Source organism: Sitophilus oryzae, unplaced genomic scaffold, assembly GCF_002938485.1.
Source record: "Sitophilus oryzae breed Bouriz unplaced genomic scaffold, Soryzae_2.0 scaffold_1518_pilon_pilon, whole genome shotgun sequence".
NCBI classification, from domain to species: Eukaryota; Metazoa; Arthropoda; class Insecta; order Coleoptera; family Curculionidae; genus Sitophilus; species Sitophilus oryzae.
Window position 1 is genome coordinate 664,295 of NW_022146190.1, and position 19,390 is coordinate 683,684.

At 33.6% G+C, this 19,390-nt stretch overlaps 1 protein-coding gene across 1 annotated transcript in view; it reads left to right on the top strand.

Annotated features, from left to right (window-relative positions):
* LOC115878556 (cytokine-inducible SH2-containing protein-like) overlaps positions 1 to 19,390 on the top strand; it is a 179,735-nt gene that overhangs the window by 42,230 nt on the left and 118,115 nt on the right. The window contains exon 2 of the mRNA XM_030895079.1: positions 15,292 to 15,314. The gene's annotated coding sequence lies outside the window, so the exon portion shown is untranslated. The remainder of the gene's footprint in view (positions 1 to 15,291; positions 15,315 to 19,390) is intronic.

A 19,390-nucleotide genomic window follows, 5' to 3' on the forward strand; every position in this document is an offset into this window, starting at 1 on the left:
GTGGAGGATGATCCCAAGCAAGTGTCAGCCGCCCCTTCTGGAGCTTCCTTTGGATTTGGTCCCTTGGAACTTTCATTTGTAATGTTCCCAGTGTCGCTAGGGGGCTTCCCCACAGCTTCACCAGTCGGTGGTGCTTTTAATACTAGATCTCATAGTGTTCCCACGAGATGCTAGGGATAGTCGGTCCACTTCTACAGAGCCCCCATGCAGAAGTAAGGGGTAAATACAATGGAGTGCTCCCTGATGCCCCAAGGTTGAGGCCAGTAATGGCTAGTCCTCTATCTAGCCACGCATGCCTTTGACCTGGTCCCGCCATCGTAGGATTTAGGTTTTTGGTGAGGTTGTCTCCTCTTGGTCCAGGCGGTTAAGCCAAGACCCCCACACCCTCTACCCGCGAGACATGAACACAGTCAGTAGAGGGTGCCTGGTATGACGGACAGGGGTAGTCCCGTCCAGCATCGTTATATATCTTGGTGCAATTCCATGGCCACGCCACTACAGCCAGAGAAAAGACAAGAGATGCTTTTTAGACCGAGCCAAAGTGCTAGAGGATATTCCTCCAGCACCTGACAAGGAGCTTCCCCACCAACGACAAGGTCTTGCATCTCCTAGGAGAAGATAGTCAGCTAAAAAGTGCATCTAGGATTTTAATATGAAATATGAACTGTTTTTAGTTCATTGTGACTTAATATCTTTCGGGATGACACTGTTAAAAATTCAAGCAATATGCTTGGTTATTATTATTTCAAGTACGTGATATTTATTTTAATGTTAAATTTTCAGCTGCCTTGCTTAAATTCACCCCGTGTAGCGGGCTTGTTTTACAAACTGAATATATTTTTAGACGATTCCACCGGAAATCGTTTACGTTAGCATAAACGCCGTTTCTTTTTATGTAACGACAATTACCGCTGCCGTTCTCCGAATGAAAAACCATTCGAAAACAATACAACCGCTTTTCGTAGAAAATAATAATAACTGGTAAATTAACAAGAGGCTCGTAATAAATCATCGGTACCTAGTTTGGTACGTACCGCTTCTGCGTGCTTATAATTGATATTGTTTTAAGAATTTTTGCACAGTTTAAAGAATTAAATTGTGGTTTTTGTATCAAGATACCCAGACCTTTTTCAAGAAATGTATCGGCCACAAAGACAAATTTTATAGAGTTAAGAAATTGCGTAAACCTTTGATAAGGGTGTAAACATTATTTTTATTAAAATATACACTCACTGCACCGGCACGAAAAACGGGCACTTTAAAATTTTGATGTATTTTAAAGTTTAATATATTATGTTCTAGTAGGCCGATTGTAATGATCCTTTAAGTAATTTGTAGCTAAATTACTTGTCTTTTTAGTATCTCTTTCTAAATTTAAAATGGAATCTCTGTCAATTATACGGGGGAACACAAAATATTGTTATTTTGGTGAAAGTTTGGTTCGACACTTTGGAATATGTTAAAAAAGCAAGGTGTATCTTTTCACGACAGTTTATTTTTTGGTTCGTCTAAATAGATTTATTTGTTTCGGGATATTTCTTTTTGAGGAAGACATACTAACATCTTTTCGTAATTTTTACATTAAAACCATGACTTTGCTTTTGGTCCCAGTCAACAGACCTATAGTGTTTATGATTTATGTAATATATCACTGTTACTAAAAAATCATATTATTATTATCTGTTGGCTGTTGGGCAGTTACTCTAGCAGAGATGGTTTTAAGTCCAGAAGTTGTATCCGCTATAGTGACCGTATCCGCTATAGTTACGTCCAGGAACCTTCGTATGAGAACTTCGAATCGAGACGATCGACTTACTGTAAGCTTATAGTTAAGAAACCGCCATTTGCCAGCTTTTCAAATGTATAATGAATTGCACCTAAAGAACGTACATATAAGTGAACGGACTGTAAGAAGAAGATTAAATGAAGTAAATCTTAGGTCAAGAAGGGACCACAACTTACCATGTCTGTTGACTAGGATATTGACTGGTTTTAATGTAAAAATGACGAAAAAATGATAGTGTCTTCTTGAAGAAAGCGAATCTCTCCAACAAAAATAAAGCTATTGAGATTAACCAAAAAACAAATTATTGAGAAAGGACGTAAATAATTTTTAAATTTATTGCTGTCTTAACATATTCCACAGGGTGTGAAACTTTTACCAAAATATCAACATTTTATTTTCTCTCGTATATTTGACAGATTGGAACTTTCATTTTCAATTTGGAAAGAGATACTAAAGAGTGGCTAGTCCAATAATGTGGCTAGTCCAATAATGTGGCTAGTCCAATAATGTGGCTAGTCCAATAATGTGGCCAATAAGCTGGTCCAATAATGTGGCTACATATTGTTTAAAAATCATGAAAATCGGCACAGTGGAACAAAATATAGTTGTGTACAGGATGGGTCAAATTCGACGTTTTTAAATGGAAACACCCTTTTCTATAGGAGATAGACAAAAACTAATATCGGTGTCTGGAGCTCAATTTTTGTCAAAAACATGATGGTGAAAACCGCATATCGATATCTGGTACCGCTTCGGAGTTACGGGGTGTTTTTCAAAAATATGCATTTTTAACAAATCGCTGTAACTTTTTTGCTATGGAAAATTTTGTATTTTTATGAAAACATTTCCAAAGCACCTTTTTACGTAGAATTTAATGGTTTAAGTATAATTTTTTTAAAATTAATAATTTAAGATTTATCAACAGAAAATTTGTTTTTTTATATGGGACACCCTGTATATTTTTAATTTATTGAAAAGAATTTAAAATTACCTTTCGGAAAATATAATACACTTAATATTTTGCTCGATTCCTCTTCGAGATATAGAGTATATAAAAAATTCGCCCGCTTTAAATAAGTAGGCTTTGAACGGCACCGGCTGTAATGCAAAACAAATTTAGCTGTGAGCATCAATTAAAACGAAAATAATATTTGCTATGAGAGATGCAGAATTTTATAACAATTTAAAATATATTTAACAAACATCTACACATTTAAACTATCTAATAACAACAAAAATAAATAGCAAACCAAGACATGAGATTTTGCTACAGGTGTTCAACATATCAACCGTCTTCTGTTATGGACAGACGGGGCAGTTTTTGAACATTTCTCGCGGAATTCATTAACTCAGTGGGGGTGAAATATACCCTCTCATAACTGCTAAGTATTTCTAATTCTTGTCTAGATTATACGGAAGAATAAGGAACCTTTATTCTTCCGCAACGGCTGGGATCTTGGTTAGCTATTCAAGTATTCTTGAAATTGGCTGCAAAAATTTGCTGATAACTTCAGCGTTCAGAGGCGGTGCGTCGTCTTGCTGGAAAAATATGTTTTTCGGGTTCCATTAAGGGCATTTCATCAATAAGGGGTCCAAAGCCTACTAGTTAAAAGTGGCGAACTTTTAAAAATTCTGTATTTCGAAGGGGATTATAACAAAATATCAAGTGTGCTATATTTTTGGAAAGGTAATTTTAAATTCTTTTCAGTTAATTAAAAATATAGAGGGTGTCTCAAATAAAAAATCTATTTTTCTGTTGATAACTCTTAAATTATTAATTTTAAAAAAAAATATACTTAAACCATTAAATTCTACGTAAAAAGGTGCTTTGGAAATGTTTTCATAGAAATACAAAATTTTCCATAGCAAAAAAGTTACAGCGATTTGTTAAAAATGCACATTTTTGAGAAACACCCCGTAACTCCGAAACGGTAACAGATATTGATGTGCGGTTTTCACCATCATGTTTTTGATGAAAATTGAGCTCCAGACACCGATATTAGTTTTCGTCTATCTCCTATAGAAAAGGGTGTTTCCATTTAAAAGCGTCGAATTTGACCCACCCTGTACATAGTATACAGAAACGTAAAAATTTATTATTACAGCTCCATCTAACGGTTACGCAATGAAGCAAGCTTGATTATTTATATTATTTCAAATCGGAAAAATGGGTATTCAGAATGAAACAATTAGAGCAGGAAATTGCTGTTTGATGCAGTAGGTCTATTAAACTGTATATACTATAAATATTTCCAACAATTATATTTTTAGACTTCAAGCTAAAAATATACTAAAGATTTATTCTAACTTCTAGGATTTGTTTGTTTTCAATATATTTTTCAACCTTATAGATTTCTTTAATTCAATTGAAAGTAACAATCTATTAAAAGAAACTGAAAATGTACAATTGCTGCCATTCTGAAAATTGAGCAAATGAATTAAAATTTTATAATCTATTTTTCCTGTAATCGTAAAAGGTCAAGAATACAAGACCTATTGAGTATATTTATTGAGATAAGTTGTGGTTTCCACTTATCCCATTTTCAATTTTTATGCATTTAGATTCATCTACTTCATTTTTGCGGTCTGTCAAATACTTATGTCCGTTTTTGGCTGCCTCAAAATCTGGTCACTTTATCTATACCATTAACTAACAAAACGAAACGAGATCAACCAAATAACGACAAAGAATAAGTTGTGGAAATTATAATGACAAGCATGCTTAGCGGTGACTGGTGCCTTTCATTTCACACCGTCAAAAGCTGTGGAAACCCTACTCGACTTACCTCCTCTTCAAATTATTTTGGAAAGAGAGGCGAGATGGACTACATATAAATTTTTAAATATGGTACGAGAACGCCAAGGAACAATCAAGTTCGTACATAACAGACTAGTAGACAAATTACAATCGGATGAGATTCTGGGAATGGTCTCAGATCTAATATGATCGTTCCAACTCTTGATACGCACTTACAACTTCTTGTTTCCGAATAGTTAGAAGTAGAAAAACGGTTTATTAAATGCGGTAATATGTTGTAATTGACGCTGGAACTTTTTGCATCAGTCTTTAGACTGAGATCTACTACAGCATTAAAAAATACACCACACTTTTCCAAGAGTTATATGCTATTGGAACCGGTGCACCTATGCTGATAGAGCAGTAGCAAACCGGGAAAACATTAATCATATTTACTGGATAGTCAAGCCACGTGGAAAGCTCTTGAAGCAACGAAATGAACGTCCATGATGATTCTTCATTGTAAGAAACCACTGAGTTTGTTTGGAGATATGGATATGGATACCAGGACATTGTCGTTGATATGGGTACCAGAACATGTCGGCCTAGAAGGTACCGACTCCCGTGCAAAACAGGTATAGGTACGTCATTCGTGGGTCCAGAACCGACACTTAACGTTCCGAAAAATCTCACAAGAGACCGGCTCTGTGAATGGATTATGGCCTTTCAAGACTGGAATGGGAGTCCCGGAATGGAACATGCCAATACAGACTGGCAGAAATAGTGAGCGTATCTCACATTCTTTTTATATACACGAGCCATTACAGGCTGAGATCACGTCTGCAGAGGCTGGAACTGGTAGAAGACACCGAATGCCGACTCTCTATGGAAGGCGGCGAAACTATGAAGCACGTTATACACCTGCCCCGCTGGAGGCCTAACCTGCTACACATACTAGACTAACAACTAAGACTAGGACTAATCTAGAATAATACTAGACTTGTTAGGCCTTGGTAGACTTGTCAGATCTTCGGATATATACCCAAGTAGCATTTTTGGACACATTTTAGGTAAGTTATCAAAATCATAAAAACTTGAAGAATGCTTAAATTGCATGTTGCATTTTGCAGAACAAAATCCAAACAATAAAGTAAAGTCATGATCTCATATTTGATAGAATATTAAATAAATTATGGCGATAATTTATGGGTGCGAAACTTTTGTAAATGTGAGTCAAATTTGTTTCTTAAAAGTTTCGAAAAACTTGTGACATTAAGATTTTTATTGTCTTAGCTTATGTAGCGAAATCATATTTTGGTAATATGTTTCGAAAAAAAAATGCGTCGAATTAATTCCAGAACTTTTGTGTCTTGACACAAACACCACCACTGTTTCGCAATGTTTCTCAGCAGATAATTTATTCCGATTTTGTGTCTAAAAATGCTACTGGGGTAACAACCTATATTAAAAGATTAGGTCTTGAGGGTGAAGTTTTTTGGACTGAGCAACAATAAGCCTTTACAGCCGCAGTCAAGAGTCCTAGTTAGGACCTACTCTTATAGTAAATACAGTACAATACCATAGACTAACTTATTCAACTTAGTTTGTGTCTATACTCAACACGTCGCGTGGCCATCGTGCAACCCACCAAGTTGGACGATAATTTTTTAAACATGACAAACAGTCGAACAATTCAACATTGTACTGCATAGGTACTGCAAATTGTACTTACAAACATCCAGACATTGCAATTATAATTACAACTGAAGTATGAAGTTGTAGGATCGTGTAAATGAGGTCAGTCAAGTTTGCCCCCCGTACTAGAAGAAATTCAAAAAGAGATATACCACTATTTTGCACACATTTTGCACAATTTTGCACACCATAAATGATATTTTGCACACTTACCTAAGAGAAACTAGAGTCGTTTTTAAAACGGGGGGCAAACTTGACCGTTCCCCCCCATTTGTGACGAAATTGATTTGTTTCTATGTACATCGATTCGGCTAATTTTGCACAATTTTGCACACCTATCTTTAAATTTTGCACACCCTCCTTACGAAAGTTATAAGGAGTTAAAAATTTAAATTTCCCCCCCATCTGTGACTAAATTGAATTTTGTTTATATCAAACGAAAAAAACATAAGTATGAGTCGTATATGAAAAGTGAACCCAGACTTCACCTTTTCGATAAGTTATAGGATAACCGAGATATGAGGGTTGTCGAAAAATGTAAAATTTTCGAATTTGCCAGGTATTTCAGGAAGTAAGAGGGCATCTGTGTGTAGAATCTTTAGTTTCGTAAATGTTCTTCTATGCAAGCTATACATTATCGAAAAGGTGAAGTCTAAGTTCCGTGCAGTTTTTCACGTCGCTGAGATCTATCATTTTCGAAATATGACTCATACTTACGTATTTTTAAGTGGGACATTTCACACACAATGAGACAAATTTCAAATATTCAAACTCTTATAACTTTTGTCAGGAGAGTGTGCAAAATTCGAAAATAGCTGTGCAAAATTGTGCAAAATTAGCCGATTCGTTTGATATACACAAAATTCCATTTCGTGACAGATGGAGGGGAAATTGCAAATTTTCAAACCTTCATAACTTTAATCAGGATGGTGTGCAGAATTCAAAAACAGGTGTGCAAAATTGTGCAAAATTAGCCGATTCGTTTGATATACACAAAATTCAATTTCGTGACAGATGGGGGGGAAATTGCAAATTTTCAAACCTTCATAACTTTAATCAGGATGGTGTGCAGAATTCAAAAAGAGGTGTGCAAAATTGTGCAAAATTAGCCGATTCGTTTGATATACACAAAATTCAATTTCGTGACAGATGGGGGGGAAATTGCAAATTTTCAAACCTTCATAACTTTAATCAGGATGGTGTGCAAAATTCAAAAACAGGTGTGCAAAATTGTGCAAAATTAGCCGATTCGTTTGATATAAACAAAATTCAATTTAGTCACAGATGGGGGGGAAATTTCAAATTTTTAACCGCTTATAACTTTCGTCAGGAAGGTGTGCAAAAATTAAAAATAGGTGTGCAAAATTAGCCGAATCGATGTACATAGAAATAAATCAATTTCGTAACAAATGGGGGGGAACGGTCAAGTTTGCCCCCCGTTTAAAAAACGGCCCTGGTTTCTCTTAGGTAAGTATGCAAAATATAATTTATGGTGTGCAAAATTGTGCAAAATGTGTGCAAAATAGTGGTATATTTATTTTTGAATTTCCTCTAATACGGGGGGCAAACTTGACCGACCTGTGTAAATGCCGTTTAAGGACACTCGCCAAGTCGGTAAACCTCTATATGTCTGAAGACCGCGGTCCAGATCCCGAGTTAACAAAATTGGCCCCGCCCAGATTAGCGTTGGCAGAATATATTATATAAAAGCCCGCAAATTTATATCAAATACATAAAACCATTATTTTAGAAATTACATGATTTGTTCAATTTCATAATTTTTTCAAACCCAACTTGTAATTAGTACAATTTTCAATTGATCGTGATATTACTATTACGTCTATTTATATTAAAACAAATGTACGCTTTAATTTATAAAAAGAAACTGAAAATAACCGACCGCTTATTAGATCGCTGCCGATTCTGAAAACTGAAAATGCCAGCCAGGGTCACACGTTGATTCGATTCGTCTAAAGGAATTTGATTTGCGCAGCTATTTTTCCATCGAATTTTGCTATTTATACCGACACCAAAACATAATAATACCACCAGCCGGCTATTTCGATTCCACCGCATATTTTGGAAAATCGTCTACGAATTACGAACAGAGACAAGACAGCCTTATTTTTTTAGACTGTTTGGCACCACTGCGACGAGACTCGTTAGCAGACAATGACGGATGACTGTCGTCTTTATTGCACATGGTATGTTTGGTATGTTGTATAGTTAATAAGAAAGAGATTCCGAGTTAGCGTTTGACACAGTTTATAGGCTAAAGAGTATTTTTTAATTTTATTATTATTATTTTAGCCAATGTATAAAGCGACAGCTCTAATTATATAGTTGAAGTTTGCAATTGAACTTTGCCCAAGAAAATTTAAATGTCAATAGAGAATGTTCCTCATCAAATTCTTTGGGCTAAAAGAAGTAGACCATCAGTTTTAATCCCTCGAATGTTAGAATATCTCACTAGGCCTGCATGGGAATATCATCACGTAAGACATACTTAGTATATAGGTCTCTCGTGGTAACAAGATTTTTTGTTCCACAGCAAAGGGCCGTCCTCTGCCGGAAACACTGCGACCTGTGAGTCTATTGTGTTTGTACACTTTCTATATCTGCACCCATTCTCATATCCCTGTGCCCTGCACTAACTTATGCAAGTCCTTGATAGGATGGGAGCATAGTATCCTTTGGTTCTAGCCTAGCTTTCCCAAATAAAAACTGTCGCTTGCGATCCAGATCCTCGCAGTGACATATTATGTACTCCACTGTTTCAGGATCTTTATCGCAAAGTCTGCAGCGAAGACTTCCTTGATACAGGTTTAGCTTGTTCAGGTAACACTTGACAGCCATGTGTCCTGTCAAGAGGTCTGTTGTAATCCGCACTTTATTCCTGCTAAGCACTAGCAGTTCTTTTGCCGTTCCTTGCTAGGTCCTTAGATAAAATTCTTCCTATGCCTGTGCCCCTGTACGTTTCTCCAGTGGACATTGTGCTTTTCCCTGATCCAAAGTTTTAATGCAATACGGGCTATACATTTGGGTATTCCCAGTACTGGCTCCCTACCACCATAGGATGCCGATGGTAACAAGATTACGTTAGGCTATGTCAAAGAGTATGTACAATGTAGTGACAACAAAAGCTGGTAGAGAAAGAGTTTTAAGTTTTAAACAAATCAACCACCAAAGGTTTAGAGTCTATTTTGAGTGGGCTGAGGTTTGCTCGGTTTAAAAATCGTGGAATATGGTATAGATAATTTATATTTGTCATTTAAATTGGTTTGAGTTAGGAAGGTTATTATTTTTTCAATGTTTTCGTATTTTAAAGATTCGCATAAGTTGTTGCTTATGTTTAGATGTTGCCGGATATGATAATGTAGGTTACAACTTGTTAAGATGTGTTTGACTGTGAATGTGGTGTTGCAATTAGTGCAATTTGGAGGATTTCCCCTTTTAGGAGGGGCTCATAAATTAACTTAGTATGTCCTATTCGGAGTCTAGTCACTAGCTTAGTTTTTCCCCTTGGGTATATCTGAGAGCTTAATCTTTTGATAGAATTTGTTCTTTACTTCAAATAATTTATTGTCGTCATTTAGATCCCAGCTCAGTTGATCCAGACTTTCGAATAATTGGGGCGTCAAATTGCAAAACCCGCCTTATCCTCCATTAAAAATAATGGCCTAATGACATATATTAATAGTGGACTGTAAAATCTGCATAAACATAGTCATAAACTGCAGAAATAGTCGCCTATTCCGGCTATTCCTACATAAAATTTATTTACAACCTACACATATGGCCAAAATTATCGCATATAACGATATTTTTATTTTATTTTGGACCTAATATGATTCTTTTTATATTTTTGGACATATTGGCTTACTACACGACTAACTAAAATATAAAATTATAAATCTAAGTGCAACTAGGCTGTTATTATAATTTTAATTGAAAACAATTTTAATTATCTCTCACAACTAGTAGTCTGTATTGCCTCCTCGAGCCTCACTGCAAGCTGTGAGTGGACGTGGCATTAAGTTGTCCAGAAGATGTTGAGGAATAGCTTCCCAGGTTTCGCGTGCAGCAATTTTCAATTCATTTAAGGTACGGGGGGGGATCATTCCATTTGGCAATATGGCGTTTTAGCATGTCCCAAGCATGCTTGATCACATTCATATCTGGAGATATCGGTGGCCACCACAGTTTTCTTATACCCTCTTCCTCACAAAATTCGCGAACTGCTAAAGTGCGATGGGGAGGAGCATTATCGTCCATGTAAACAAATTCATCCCCCACTACCCCTCGAAATGGACGCACAATAGGCTCTAAAACGTCTCTAAGTTATAACGCACCTGTCATTGTGCCATCAATAAAAATAAGAGTTCAAGCTCCGTGCATTATACCTGCCCATACCATAATGTTTCCCCCTTGAAACGGGACACGGGGTTGAGCTGCATTCAAGCGTGCTCGTCTTCCAGATGCTCTCCAGACCAAAGTTCGTCGCGACTCTGACACTAGGCCTATTCTTGATCATCACTAAACGTGACGAAATTCCAATTAGGTCCATTTGCTCTCATCTCCTCAGCCCATTGTAGTCGCGTAATTTTGTGCTGTAAATTAAGCCTCGGAACACATAGAGGCCTCCATAAATGTAATCCTCTGTCATGGAGTCTTCTTGCTATAGTCTTTTTTGAAACATTTACTCCTTCAAGGCGAGCTAACTCACTTTAACAAAAAAGTGTTTATTACAGATTATCAAAGCTATGTATAAAAAATATTCTTTAAATTCCTTTCCGTATATTTTTAAACAATATATGCAATAATTTTGGCCATGTGTGTATACATATATAAACAACATTCCTATATAAACTACAAATTACGTTACTGCAACAAAATCCATCTGATCCACTTATACTTACTTTTGATTGTCATTATTGTTGCAAATCCCAAATTTTTTCATAGACTTTTTACACAAATATAATATTACTACTGACGTCTTCTACATTTTAAATCCTTACCTAATTTTAATAAAACAGCATAGGTACCTAATAATTACAAGTTAGGATGCAAATATCTAGCTGTAGCAAAACCCGCAATATGCATTATACTGCAACAAAACCCGCCTTATCCGAATTATTTTTGTGTTTTTTTCTTTAAAAATTAAATATGAATTTTTATTTCTAGAAAAAAAACAGATACAAACCAATGATTCCACTCAATGGACACGTTTTTTTTATAAAATAAAGCCTCTAACATTTGCTAAAACAGTTTTTGCATACCTATGTACCATAACAACGAGGGATAAGACGGATTTTACAACTTAACGCCTTAATTGTATCAAGTCTGCATTCAAATCCTCTTTTCAAAAGGCCTGGTTAATAAGAAAGGTGTTCATTGTATTTCTTTCGAGGTGGTCAGCTTTTCGTTTCCAGGAATACCCTTGTGATAAAGAATCCACCTGTATAATTTTTCATTAATTTCTATACTCAAAGGATGACGGGGTTGGAGCGAAGTAGAGCCATTTTCTTTTTTCAGACGATAATAGACCGATATACATATAGTCCATCGACATCGCCTTAAAGAGAGCCAGCAATTCAGCTGATAAAATTCCTGTTGTCGTAGGAAGTTAGGTGAACTTTCAAAGTGGGAACAGGTAAATGCTGATCCAGTATTATTTGAGCTCTTAAATCCGTTAGTATAGATGACACTATGTTGAGGTTATTTGAGTTTTTGATTTGTATAAATAATTTCTGGATGCTTGAGTTACTAAATTGATCTTTCGGAAAACGGGATAAGCTTAAATCTAGATGCATGGGCAGTGTAACCCAGGGTGGAACAGAAGATGTATTCTTTGCATTGTAAGGGTCAAAAGTTGATAGATTGGCTCATAAGGCAAAAGTAATTATTTTGGAACCAGTCGTCTCCAGAGTATTGTTGTCTCTATCGTAGCGATGTCAATTAAAAGCAAAGACATCGTTTTACAAAACTTTAACAAGTGTGCTTCTCCTGAAGAAGAAGGAGAATGGGGCATAAGTGATGATGAGCGATACTGGAAAAAATCTTGTATAAAAATCAATACAAAGACTAGCGTCAGATTGGCAAGATCAAGACCCAGCTTGCAAGACAAATGCGTTTTTTGTCGTTTTACATTGTTTTTATTTACATGTCTATTTTTCATAGGTTTCTATTTCTATATCTAAAAAAATGCTTATGTTTTACATAGTTATGTTGTTTGTATCTCGGCAGGTACCATCAATTTATTCTTTGAAATCAACTGCTTAATAATTTGATTTCTGTAAAGAAACTGCATCTACATTACATGGACAGTTGAAACCATAGCGTATTTATTAGACAGCCAGTCGACTTACATTTGTATAGAAGTTTGCGTACTTTTTCAGGCCACTTAGTTAGAACGAATTTGGTATGCAGATGGAAGATTATTGGTAAATGCAGCGCAGAATAGAAAAGTTGAAAATACTTTATGGCAAATTTTTTATATAGTTGCCATCTGCATACTTTTATACCATAAATGTGTAGATGTTTGATGGTATGACTCTATATCTGAAAATTTATACACTATAACTCAAAATCAAAAATCATAATCTTTGGGTTCCAATTTTGACTGATAAAAGAATTGAATATAATGAAAATTAACAAAGGAATTGACTAGAGTTGATATGATATATTAGTAACATTTGCAAAAGAGAAATGTATTATCTTGATTCCGTCACTGATGGAGTCCACTTGGGTTATAATTAAGTCTTCATTTCGTAAAACCAAAATGGGTGCATGTTGGTGACAAGAATTAACAATGGACAATATTAGACATGTAATAACTAAATAACTACGATTACACGAAGACAATAATTAGATTAGAAAAGTTGGGTCTCAATAATTGAAAAAATATCTTCAATTTTAATAGTAAGGAAAATAACGAAAATTTATTTTGTTGTGCTTAAAAATTTAGATGATTAGGTAACACACAAACATACTTTAAGAATTTATAGCTGCCATATGTTATTTTAACCACTAAAGCTCTTTTATTTATTTTTATTGGCTACCGAGAATCCTGTTTGATATTACCATTTTAATATCTTCTTGCAAATAGTGGTCGCTTTGCTTCGAAACTGTTTTCTCGAGAGCCAACTTTTAACAATATTTATGGCAGTAGTTCCATGAATTTATTTCTTTATCCATCAACTAAGAGAGTCGTTTAATATCGTAATATATTTATGTCGATATTTGTCGATATATACACAGACTCAGAGTTATATTTTTAACTATAATTATATATTCCTTAAATTAGGTATAACTATAAATTTCAATATATATTTTAAAATAGTTTTAGCATATCCTTTGCTTTTGTATTTAACTGTAGAAAGAAATAGAGCAAGCAGTTCAAGAATTTCCAAATCAAAATGTCTTCTAGTTTCAAGCTAATAATATCAAATTTTGAACGTAGTTTTAATAACAGGATCTGTTTTCAGAAATAGCCATGACTCCCGCTGATCACTGATTTCAATTCAACTTTGCAGTTAAAAAGTATGAAACTTTGTTTTAAGTGATATAATTGAGCACTAAAAAGGAAACTCTTCTTTTCACTCCTGACTATAACACTATTAGAGATAAGAGATAAAAATGTATATGAAAATTTCTTAATATCAGGCCTAGAATTAAAATTTTGCACAAAGGCTCCTTGAGTTACGTAATTGAACACTGCGAAGCCATTTATGGAAATGCATTCCCTAAGAGGATTAAATTAGGTGTGATGCGGTGTGAAGTTTCGAGGGGTGTTACTTCACATATTTTCAAAAGTCAATAACTCGGAAATGGTTGGTTTGAGGTACATTGTGTGTATCTCGATTTTTGCTTAGAATTCAAGGAAAAACCGAAATATGCAATAATATACACGGGGTTCCATTTAAAAAAATGAAACTTTGATGTGCCACGACTTTATAATCGATCCTGTATACTTAAATTTATTACCCGCTAATAGATATTAAAAACCCCTATACTTTTTTATTTAACTTTTTGCGATACGTCTTATATTTTATCTAATAATCGACCGTTCCCATACATATCAGCGACTGTATAAATTTGTGTATTCATCTAGCTCCCCGATCTTAAGGAACTATAAGCTTAAGGAATCTCTGATCATTTGCACAAAGGCTCCTTAAGTGACATAACTGAACACCAAGAAGCCATTTTTGGAAATTGATCTAAAAATGCCGCAGAATGTTACCTGTGCCGAGGCGTATTAATTAGAGGTGAAAATTTTTTACTATCTGGTCTAGAGGTTACTGCACACACTGTCTTTTGCACAAGGGTTAATGACGTAATAGAGCTGTAAAAATAGATTTTGCAATTCATCACTTAAGTAGTGATAATAGTTTAGATCTTTTTTTATAGTGAAAATTTCTGTGAAAATTTCTTACTATCTGATCTAGAAGTAAGGTAAATTATTGTACATTTTTTTTAAATGGCGTCCCTTAAGGAGTTATAATTACTAAATCAAACGAACTTACCTGTAATGAAGTTCGATTGTAATTATATGAAGTCCTCGTGAAGTAAATAAGAACAAACGTAGTGTACGGTGTGAAACGGAAAACTACGTTTGTTCTTATTTACGGAACGAGGACGAAATATAATTAAGAGGTAAAAACTTATATGAAGCTTCGTTACAGATGGCTTCAGAAGTAGAAAAATTATGATTATGAAAGAGACATTTTTAAATTATTTTTGGGAATTATAGGAAATAACCGAGTAAAATGAATAAAATATGATAGTTTGCATGAAAATTCGTTACTGTCTGGTCTATGTACAAAATAGTAGAAAGTAATTAAATATTCAAAGGATGTATTTTTTACACTTACATCTATTTATTTAGGTATTTTTCTCTTATATGACACGGTTTCAGTGGTATGATGTATTGAATGTCATTAATGTAAATTCATTTTCACACTATGACGTACTGTCAGCAATAAATTAATTTTTTTCTATTTTTTTTATATTTTTTTTGTTGTTTGTTACTCTAAGCTAAATTATCTAATCTTAATTTCGTTTTTCTTTGCAGGTTCTAAACTCTTTTGTCACTAAGTAAGTATAGTTTTATTGTTGACTAGTGAATTTAGTTACAAACCATCAGATATTAAGTAGGTTATTAAACATTGTGCATTATTTCTTAACTAAATTTAAAGTTGTAAGATTTTATTGAAGTAAGTTGGTTAGTAAGCAATTTATTTTGTTACAATATTTATTACATTACAGTATGTCCTCGGATTGTCTTTATATAATGAAAACTTTCTTATTATTGGTATTTTGAGAAAAATGCAGTCTTCATAAAAAATTGTTTGTTCCAAAATGGTTAATCATGTTTATACAGGGTGCTACAAATTCGAGGTACGAGCATTGTATCTCGGTAACCGTAATAGATACGACCATGGTTAAATTGGGGCAAAGTTGCGCTTTAGGATGTTCAATAAGATGCAATCAAAAAAGTTTTAAAAATTTCACGGATTGCTGAGTTTTTTGGAAAAAACGGATTTTTTTGAAAATCAATTTTATTTTTTCCTGTCGTTACTTTTTAGAAAATTAAAAAACTAATTGCGCATTCTCATAGCCACTTTATTAGAGCTATCTGATGGTACTTTTATATTTTCAAATTAGCTCATAATTTGTGAGATACAGACGCCAACATAATTTTTTTAAATACGGACCTGCATTTTTTATTTCAGGTTTTGAAAGAACTCAGTCTCGTGAGTACAACGATATGCCACACCTGATACTTTTTTTTGTTTTGGGTACCTTCACAATAACAAAACTATTTAATTGTTATTTAAAATAATTTCAAATCCGGCTCTGTTTTTTTAATTTATTTAATCTGATTCTGATTATATTTATCACAACAATATTGATAAGCGCTAATCAACATCGAATAAGGAAAATCAGTAAAAATTGTTTTGGACATTTGAAATCAATACATTTCAACATTAAGAGTACAAAAACAATTAACGAGAAATTTAAAACAATTAAAGAGCACAAAATGCATTCGGAAGTATAAGAAGAAGATCTGTTCAAAGAGCTATAAATAAGATTGAACGAAAAACAAATGTGTCATTATGGAGGGTCCCTTTCGAATATGCAGAGCATTAGAAACTAGTTTGTAGAAGTTGATTTATTTATAATAACTACGATTAATATTATGCATATTATTAGATCGTACACTGAGATTTCAAATTCACAATAAAAAAAGTTAAAAATAATAGATATCTTTAAATTGCTGACCTGGATATTAATTATTTCAATCTTTCAATTGGCCAGATTTTCCTTATTCAATTTAATTAGCGCTAATCAATATTGTTATGCTGAATATAATCAGATTAAATAATTTAAGAAACCAGAGTCGGACTTGCAATTATTTTAAATAATAATTAAATCGTTTTGTTGCTGTTTGTATCCAAAACAAAAAAAAAGTATAAAGTGGGGCATATCATCGTATTCAGGAAACCAAGTTCTTTCAAAACATGAAATAAAAAATGCAGGTCCATATTTAAAAAAAATTAAGTTGGCCTCAGTAGGTATTCTCACAAATTATCAGCTAATTTGAAAATCTAAAAATACTGTCAGATAGCCCTAATAAAGTGGCTATGAGAATATGCAATTAGTAAAAAATGTCTATACCTATGTGGCGGATTCATCTCTCCAAAAAAGTCCTTTATGTAAACATAACTTCTGACAAGCAGTATCCGTTTAAAACAACAGAGTCGGACTTCAATTATTTTAAATAACAGTTAAATAGTTTTGTTACTGTTAAGGTACCCAAAACAAACAAAAAAAGTATCAAGTGTGGCATATCATTGTACTCAGGAGACCGAGTTCTTTCAAAAGCTTAAATAAAAAGTGCAGGTCAGTATTTAAAAAAATTAAGTTGGCCTCTGTATCTCACAAATTATCAGCTAATTTAAAAATCTAAAAATACCGTCAGATAACCCTAATAAAGTGGCTATGAGAATGCGCTATTAGTTTTTTGATTTTCTAAAAAGTAACGACAGGAAAAAATAAAGTTGATTTTCAAAAAAAACCGTTTTTTCCAAAAAACTCATCAATCCTTGAAATTTTTAAACTTTTTTGATGACATCTTGGTGAACATGCCAAGGAGCAACTTTGCCCCAATTTAACCATCTTCGTATCTATTACGATTTCCGAGATACCAATGCTCGTACCTCGAATTTGTAGCACCCTGTATATGTATAATAAATTTTCTATAAAACGGTATGGAAATTTGGAAAAGTATAAGCCGGTTTAATCGTTTCAGAACAAGCAAAATTTTTAATGAAGAATGCATTTTTCGCAAAGTGTCAATAATAAAAATGTTTTTCCTCTTGTAAAGATAATCCGGGAACATACTGTAATCATTATTAATTTACAGTTCAACACAGAATTAAAAATAAAATGCCGATAAAAATTAGAAAGAAACATTATAAACTTTAACTTAATGAAAAAGCCTTTGTCTGATTTTTTTATAAATTCAGTAGTCGCCTTTTAAGCTGTTGAAAGCTCCTGCATTAGTTCTATACGAGTGTAACGTAATGTTAAAGACCAAACTTGAATTAATAGGAAATTAGCAGGAATAACCTAGGTCCACATAGCCAACAATAGACAGTAGTGGCACAAATTAGGTATAACAGATGCGAAAGAACACCGAATTCCGCGTTTCAGTTTCTGTGACCTTCAGAAAGAGTTCATAGACAATCCGCATCAATGTATAGTTTGCGTTATTATTTGTTTGGGTTAAAATAATCTGCACCAATATGTGATCGAGGCATATAATCTCACAGTAATTTAATAGATTGCTCGTCATATATCAGTTCGTAGGAAATTAGGGAAAAAAAAGATATTTATAGTATAAAACATTAATTTATTTAACAAAATTTAATTAAAGATGTGGCAAAATAGTTACTTTTCTATTGGTTCCATCGGACTTTTTTCGACTATATAAATCTTTATTTTTTATAAACTTTAATGCATAAAATATTTTCAATCTAATAAATAATTTAATGATGTAAATAAGATGAAATTTCTCACATGGGTGGTCAAATTCTATAGTTTTCATTATATCAAACAGCCTCTGAATGTTTTCTTCAGTGCAAAACTCATCAAAATTTAATATAAATTTTTCCATTTCCAGTTAAAATCCATTTTCCACTTTCATGATCAAAGGCTTTTAATCGGTAAATAATCTCGAATTATCCAGAGATTCGGATTCTTTTGCAAATTTTAGACAAATATCACATTGATGTATTTGAAGACCCTTTTAATTGATGTAGTCAAACATAATTAAAGGCATTTTGAGTTGAAAGCATTTCTCAGAGGCTGTTTGATATAATGAAAACTATAGAATTTGACCACCCATGTGAGAAATTTCCTCTTATTTACATCATTAAATGATTTATTAGAATGAAAATATTTAATCTATTAAAGTTACAAATAAAGATTTATATAGTCGAAAAAAGTCCGATAGAACCAATAGAAAGGTACTATTTTGTCACATTTTTAATTAAATTTTGTTAAATAAATTAATTTTTTATACTATAAATATCTTTTTTTTCCTTATAAATAAACACATTTGTATCCCATTTTAAATAATATATACAAATTACCAAAACTTAGAAATAACAGTTCAAAAGTTCAACAAAATCCTACACCCGTTTTTAAAAAGAAACATATAACCACGCACTATGTCATTCCAGCAAGCGAATACGACACAGCATAGGTTTCCGGACTAAACGACTGGTGTATTTACACCACTCAATAGGCGTGTGGGGTTTGCCGAGCGGTTTCCGATGCAGTCGCTTTCTTTCGCATCTGTTATAGGTAATTTGTGGTAGTGGGCTCATCTACTAAGAGAGTAAACCTATCTAAATATGTGAGGCAGGCTACACCATAATTGGAAATGGTTAAATAAGCTGAAGATGATGATGATAACGTAAAGTTGCATCTTAAAAACCATAAATTAATACTGTCGTAAGTTGTTTTAAAAATCGAGATGTCACAAGATTGAAAATAAATATCATTTCCTTTAAAATTCTGCAAATTGCTCGTGTAAACAAATAACAATCTACTGGAAATATACTTTTCCAGGAAGCTAAATGTGCTTGCGTAGAATTTCATTT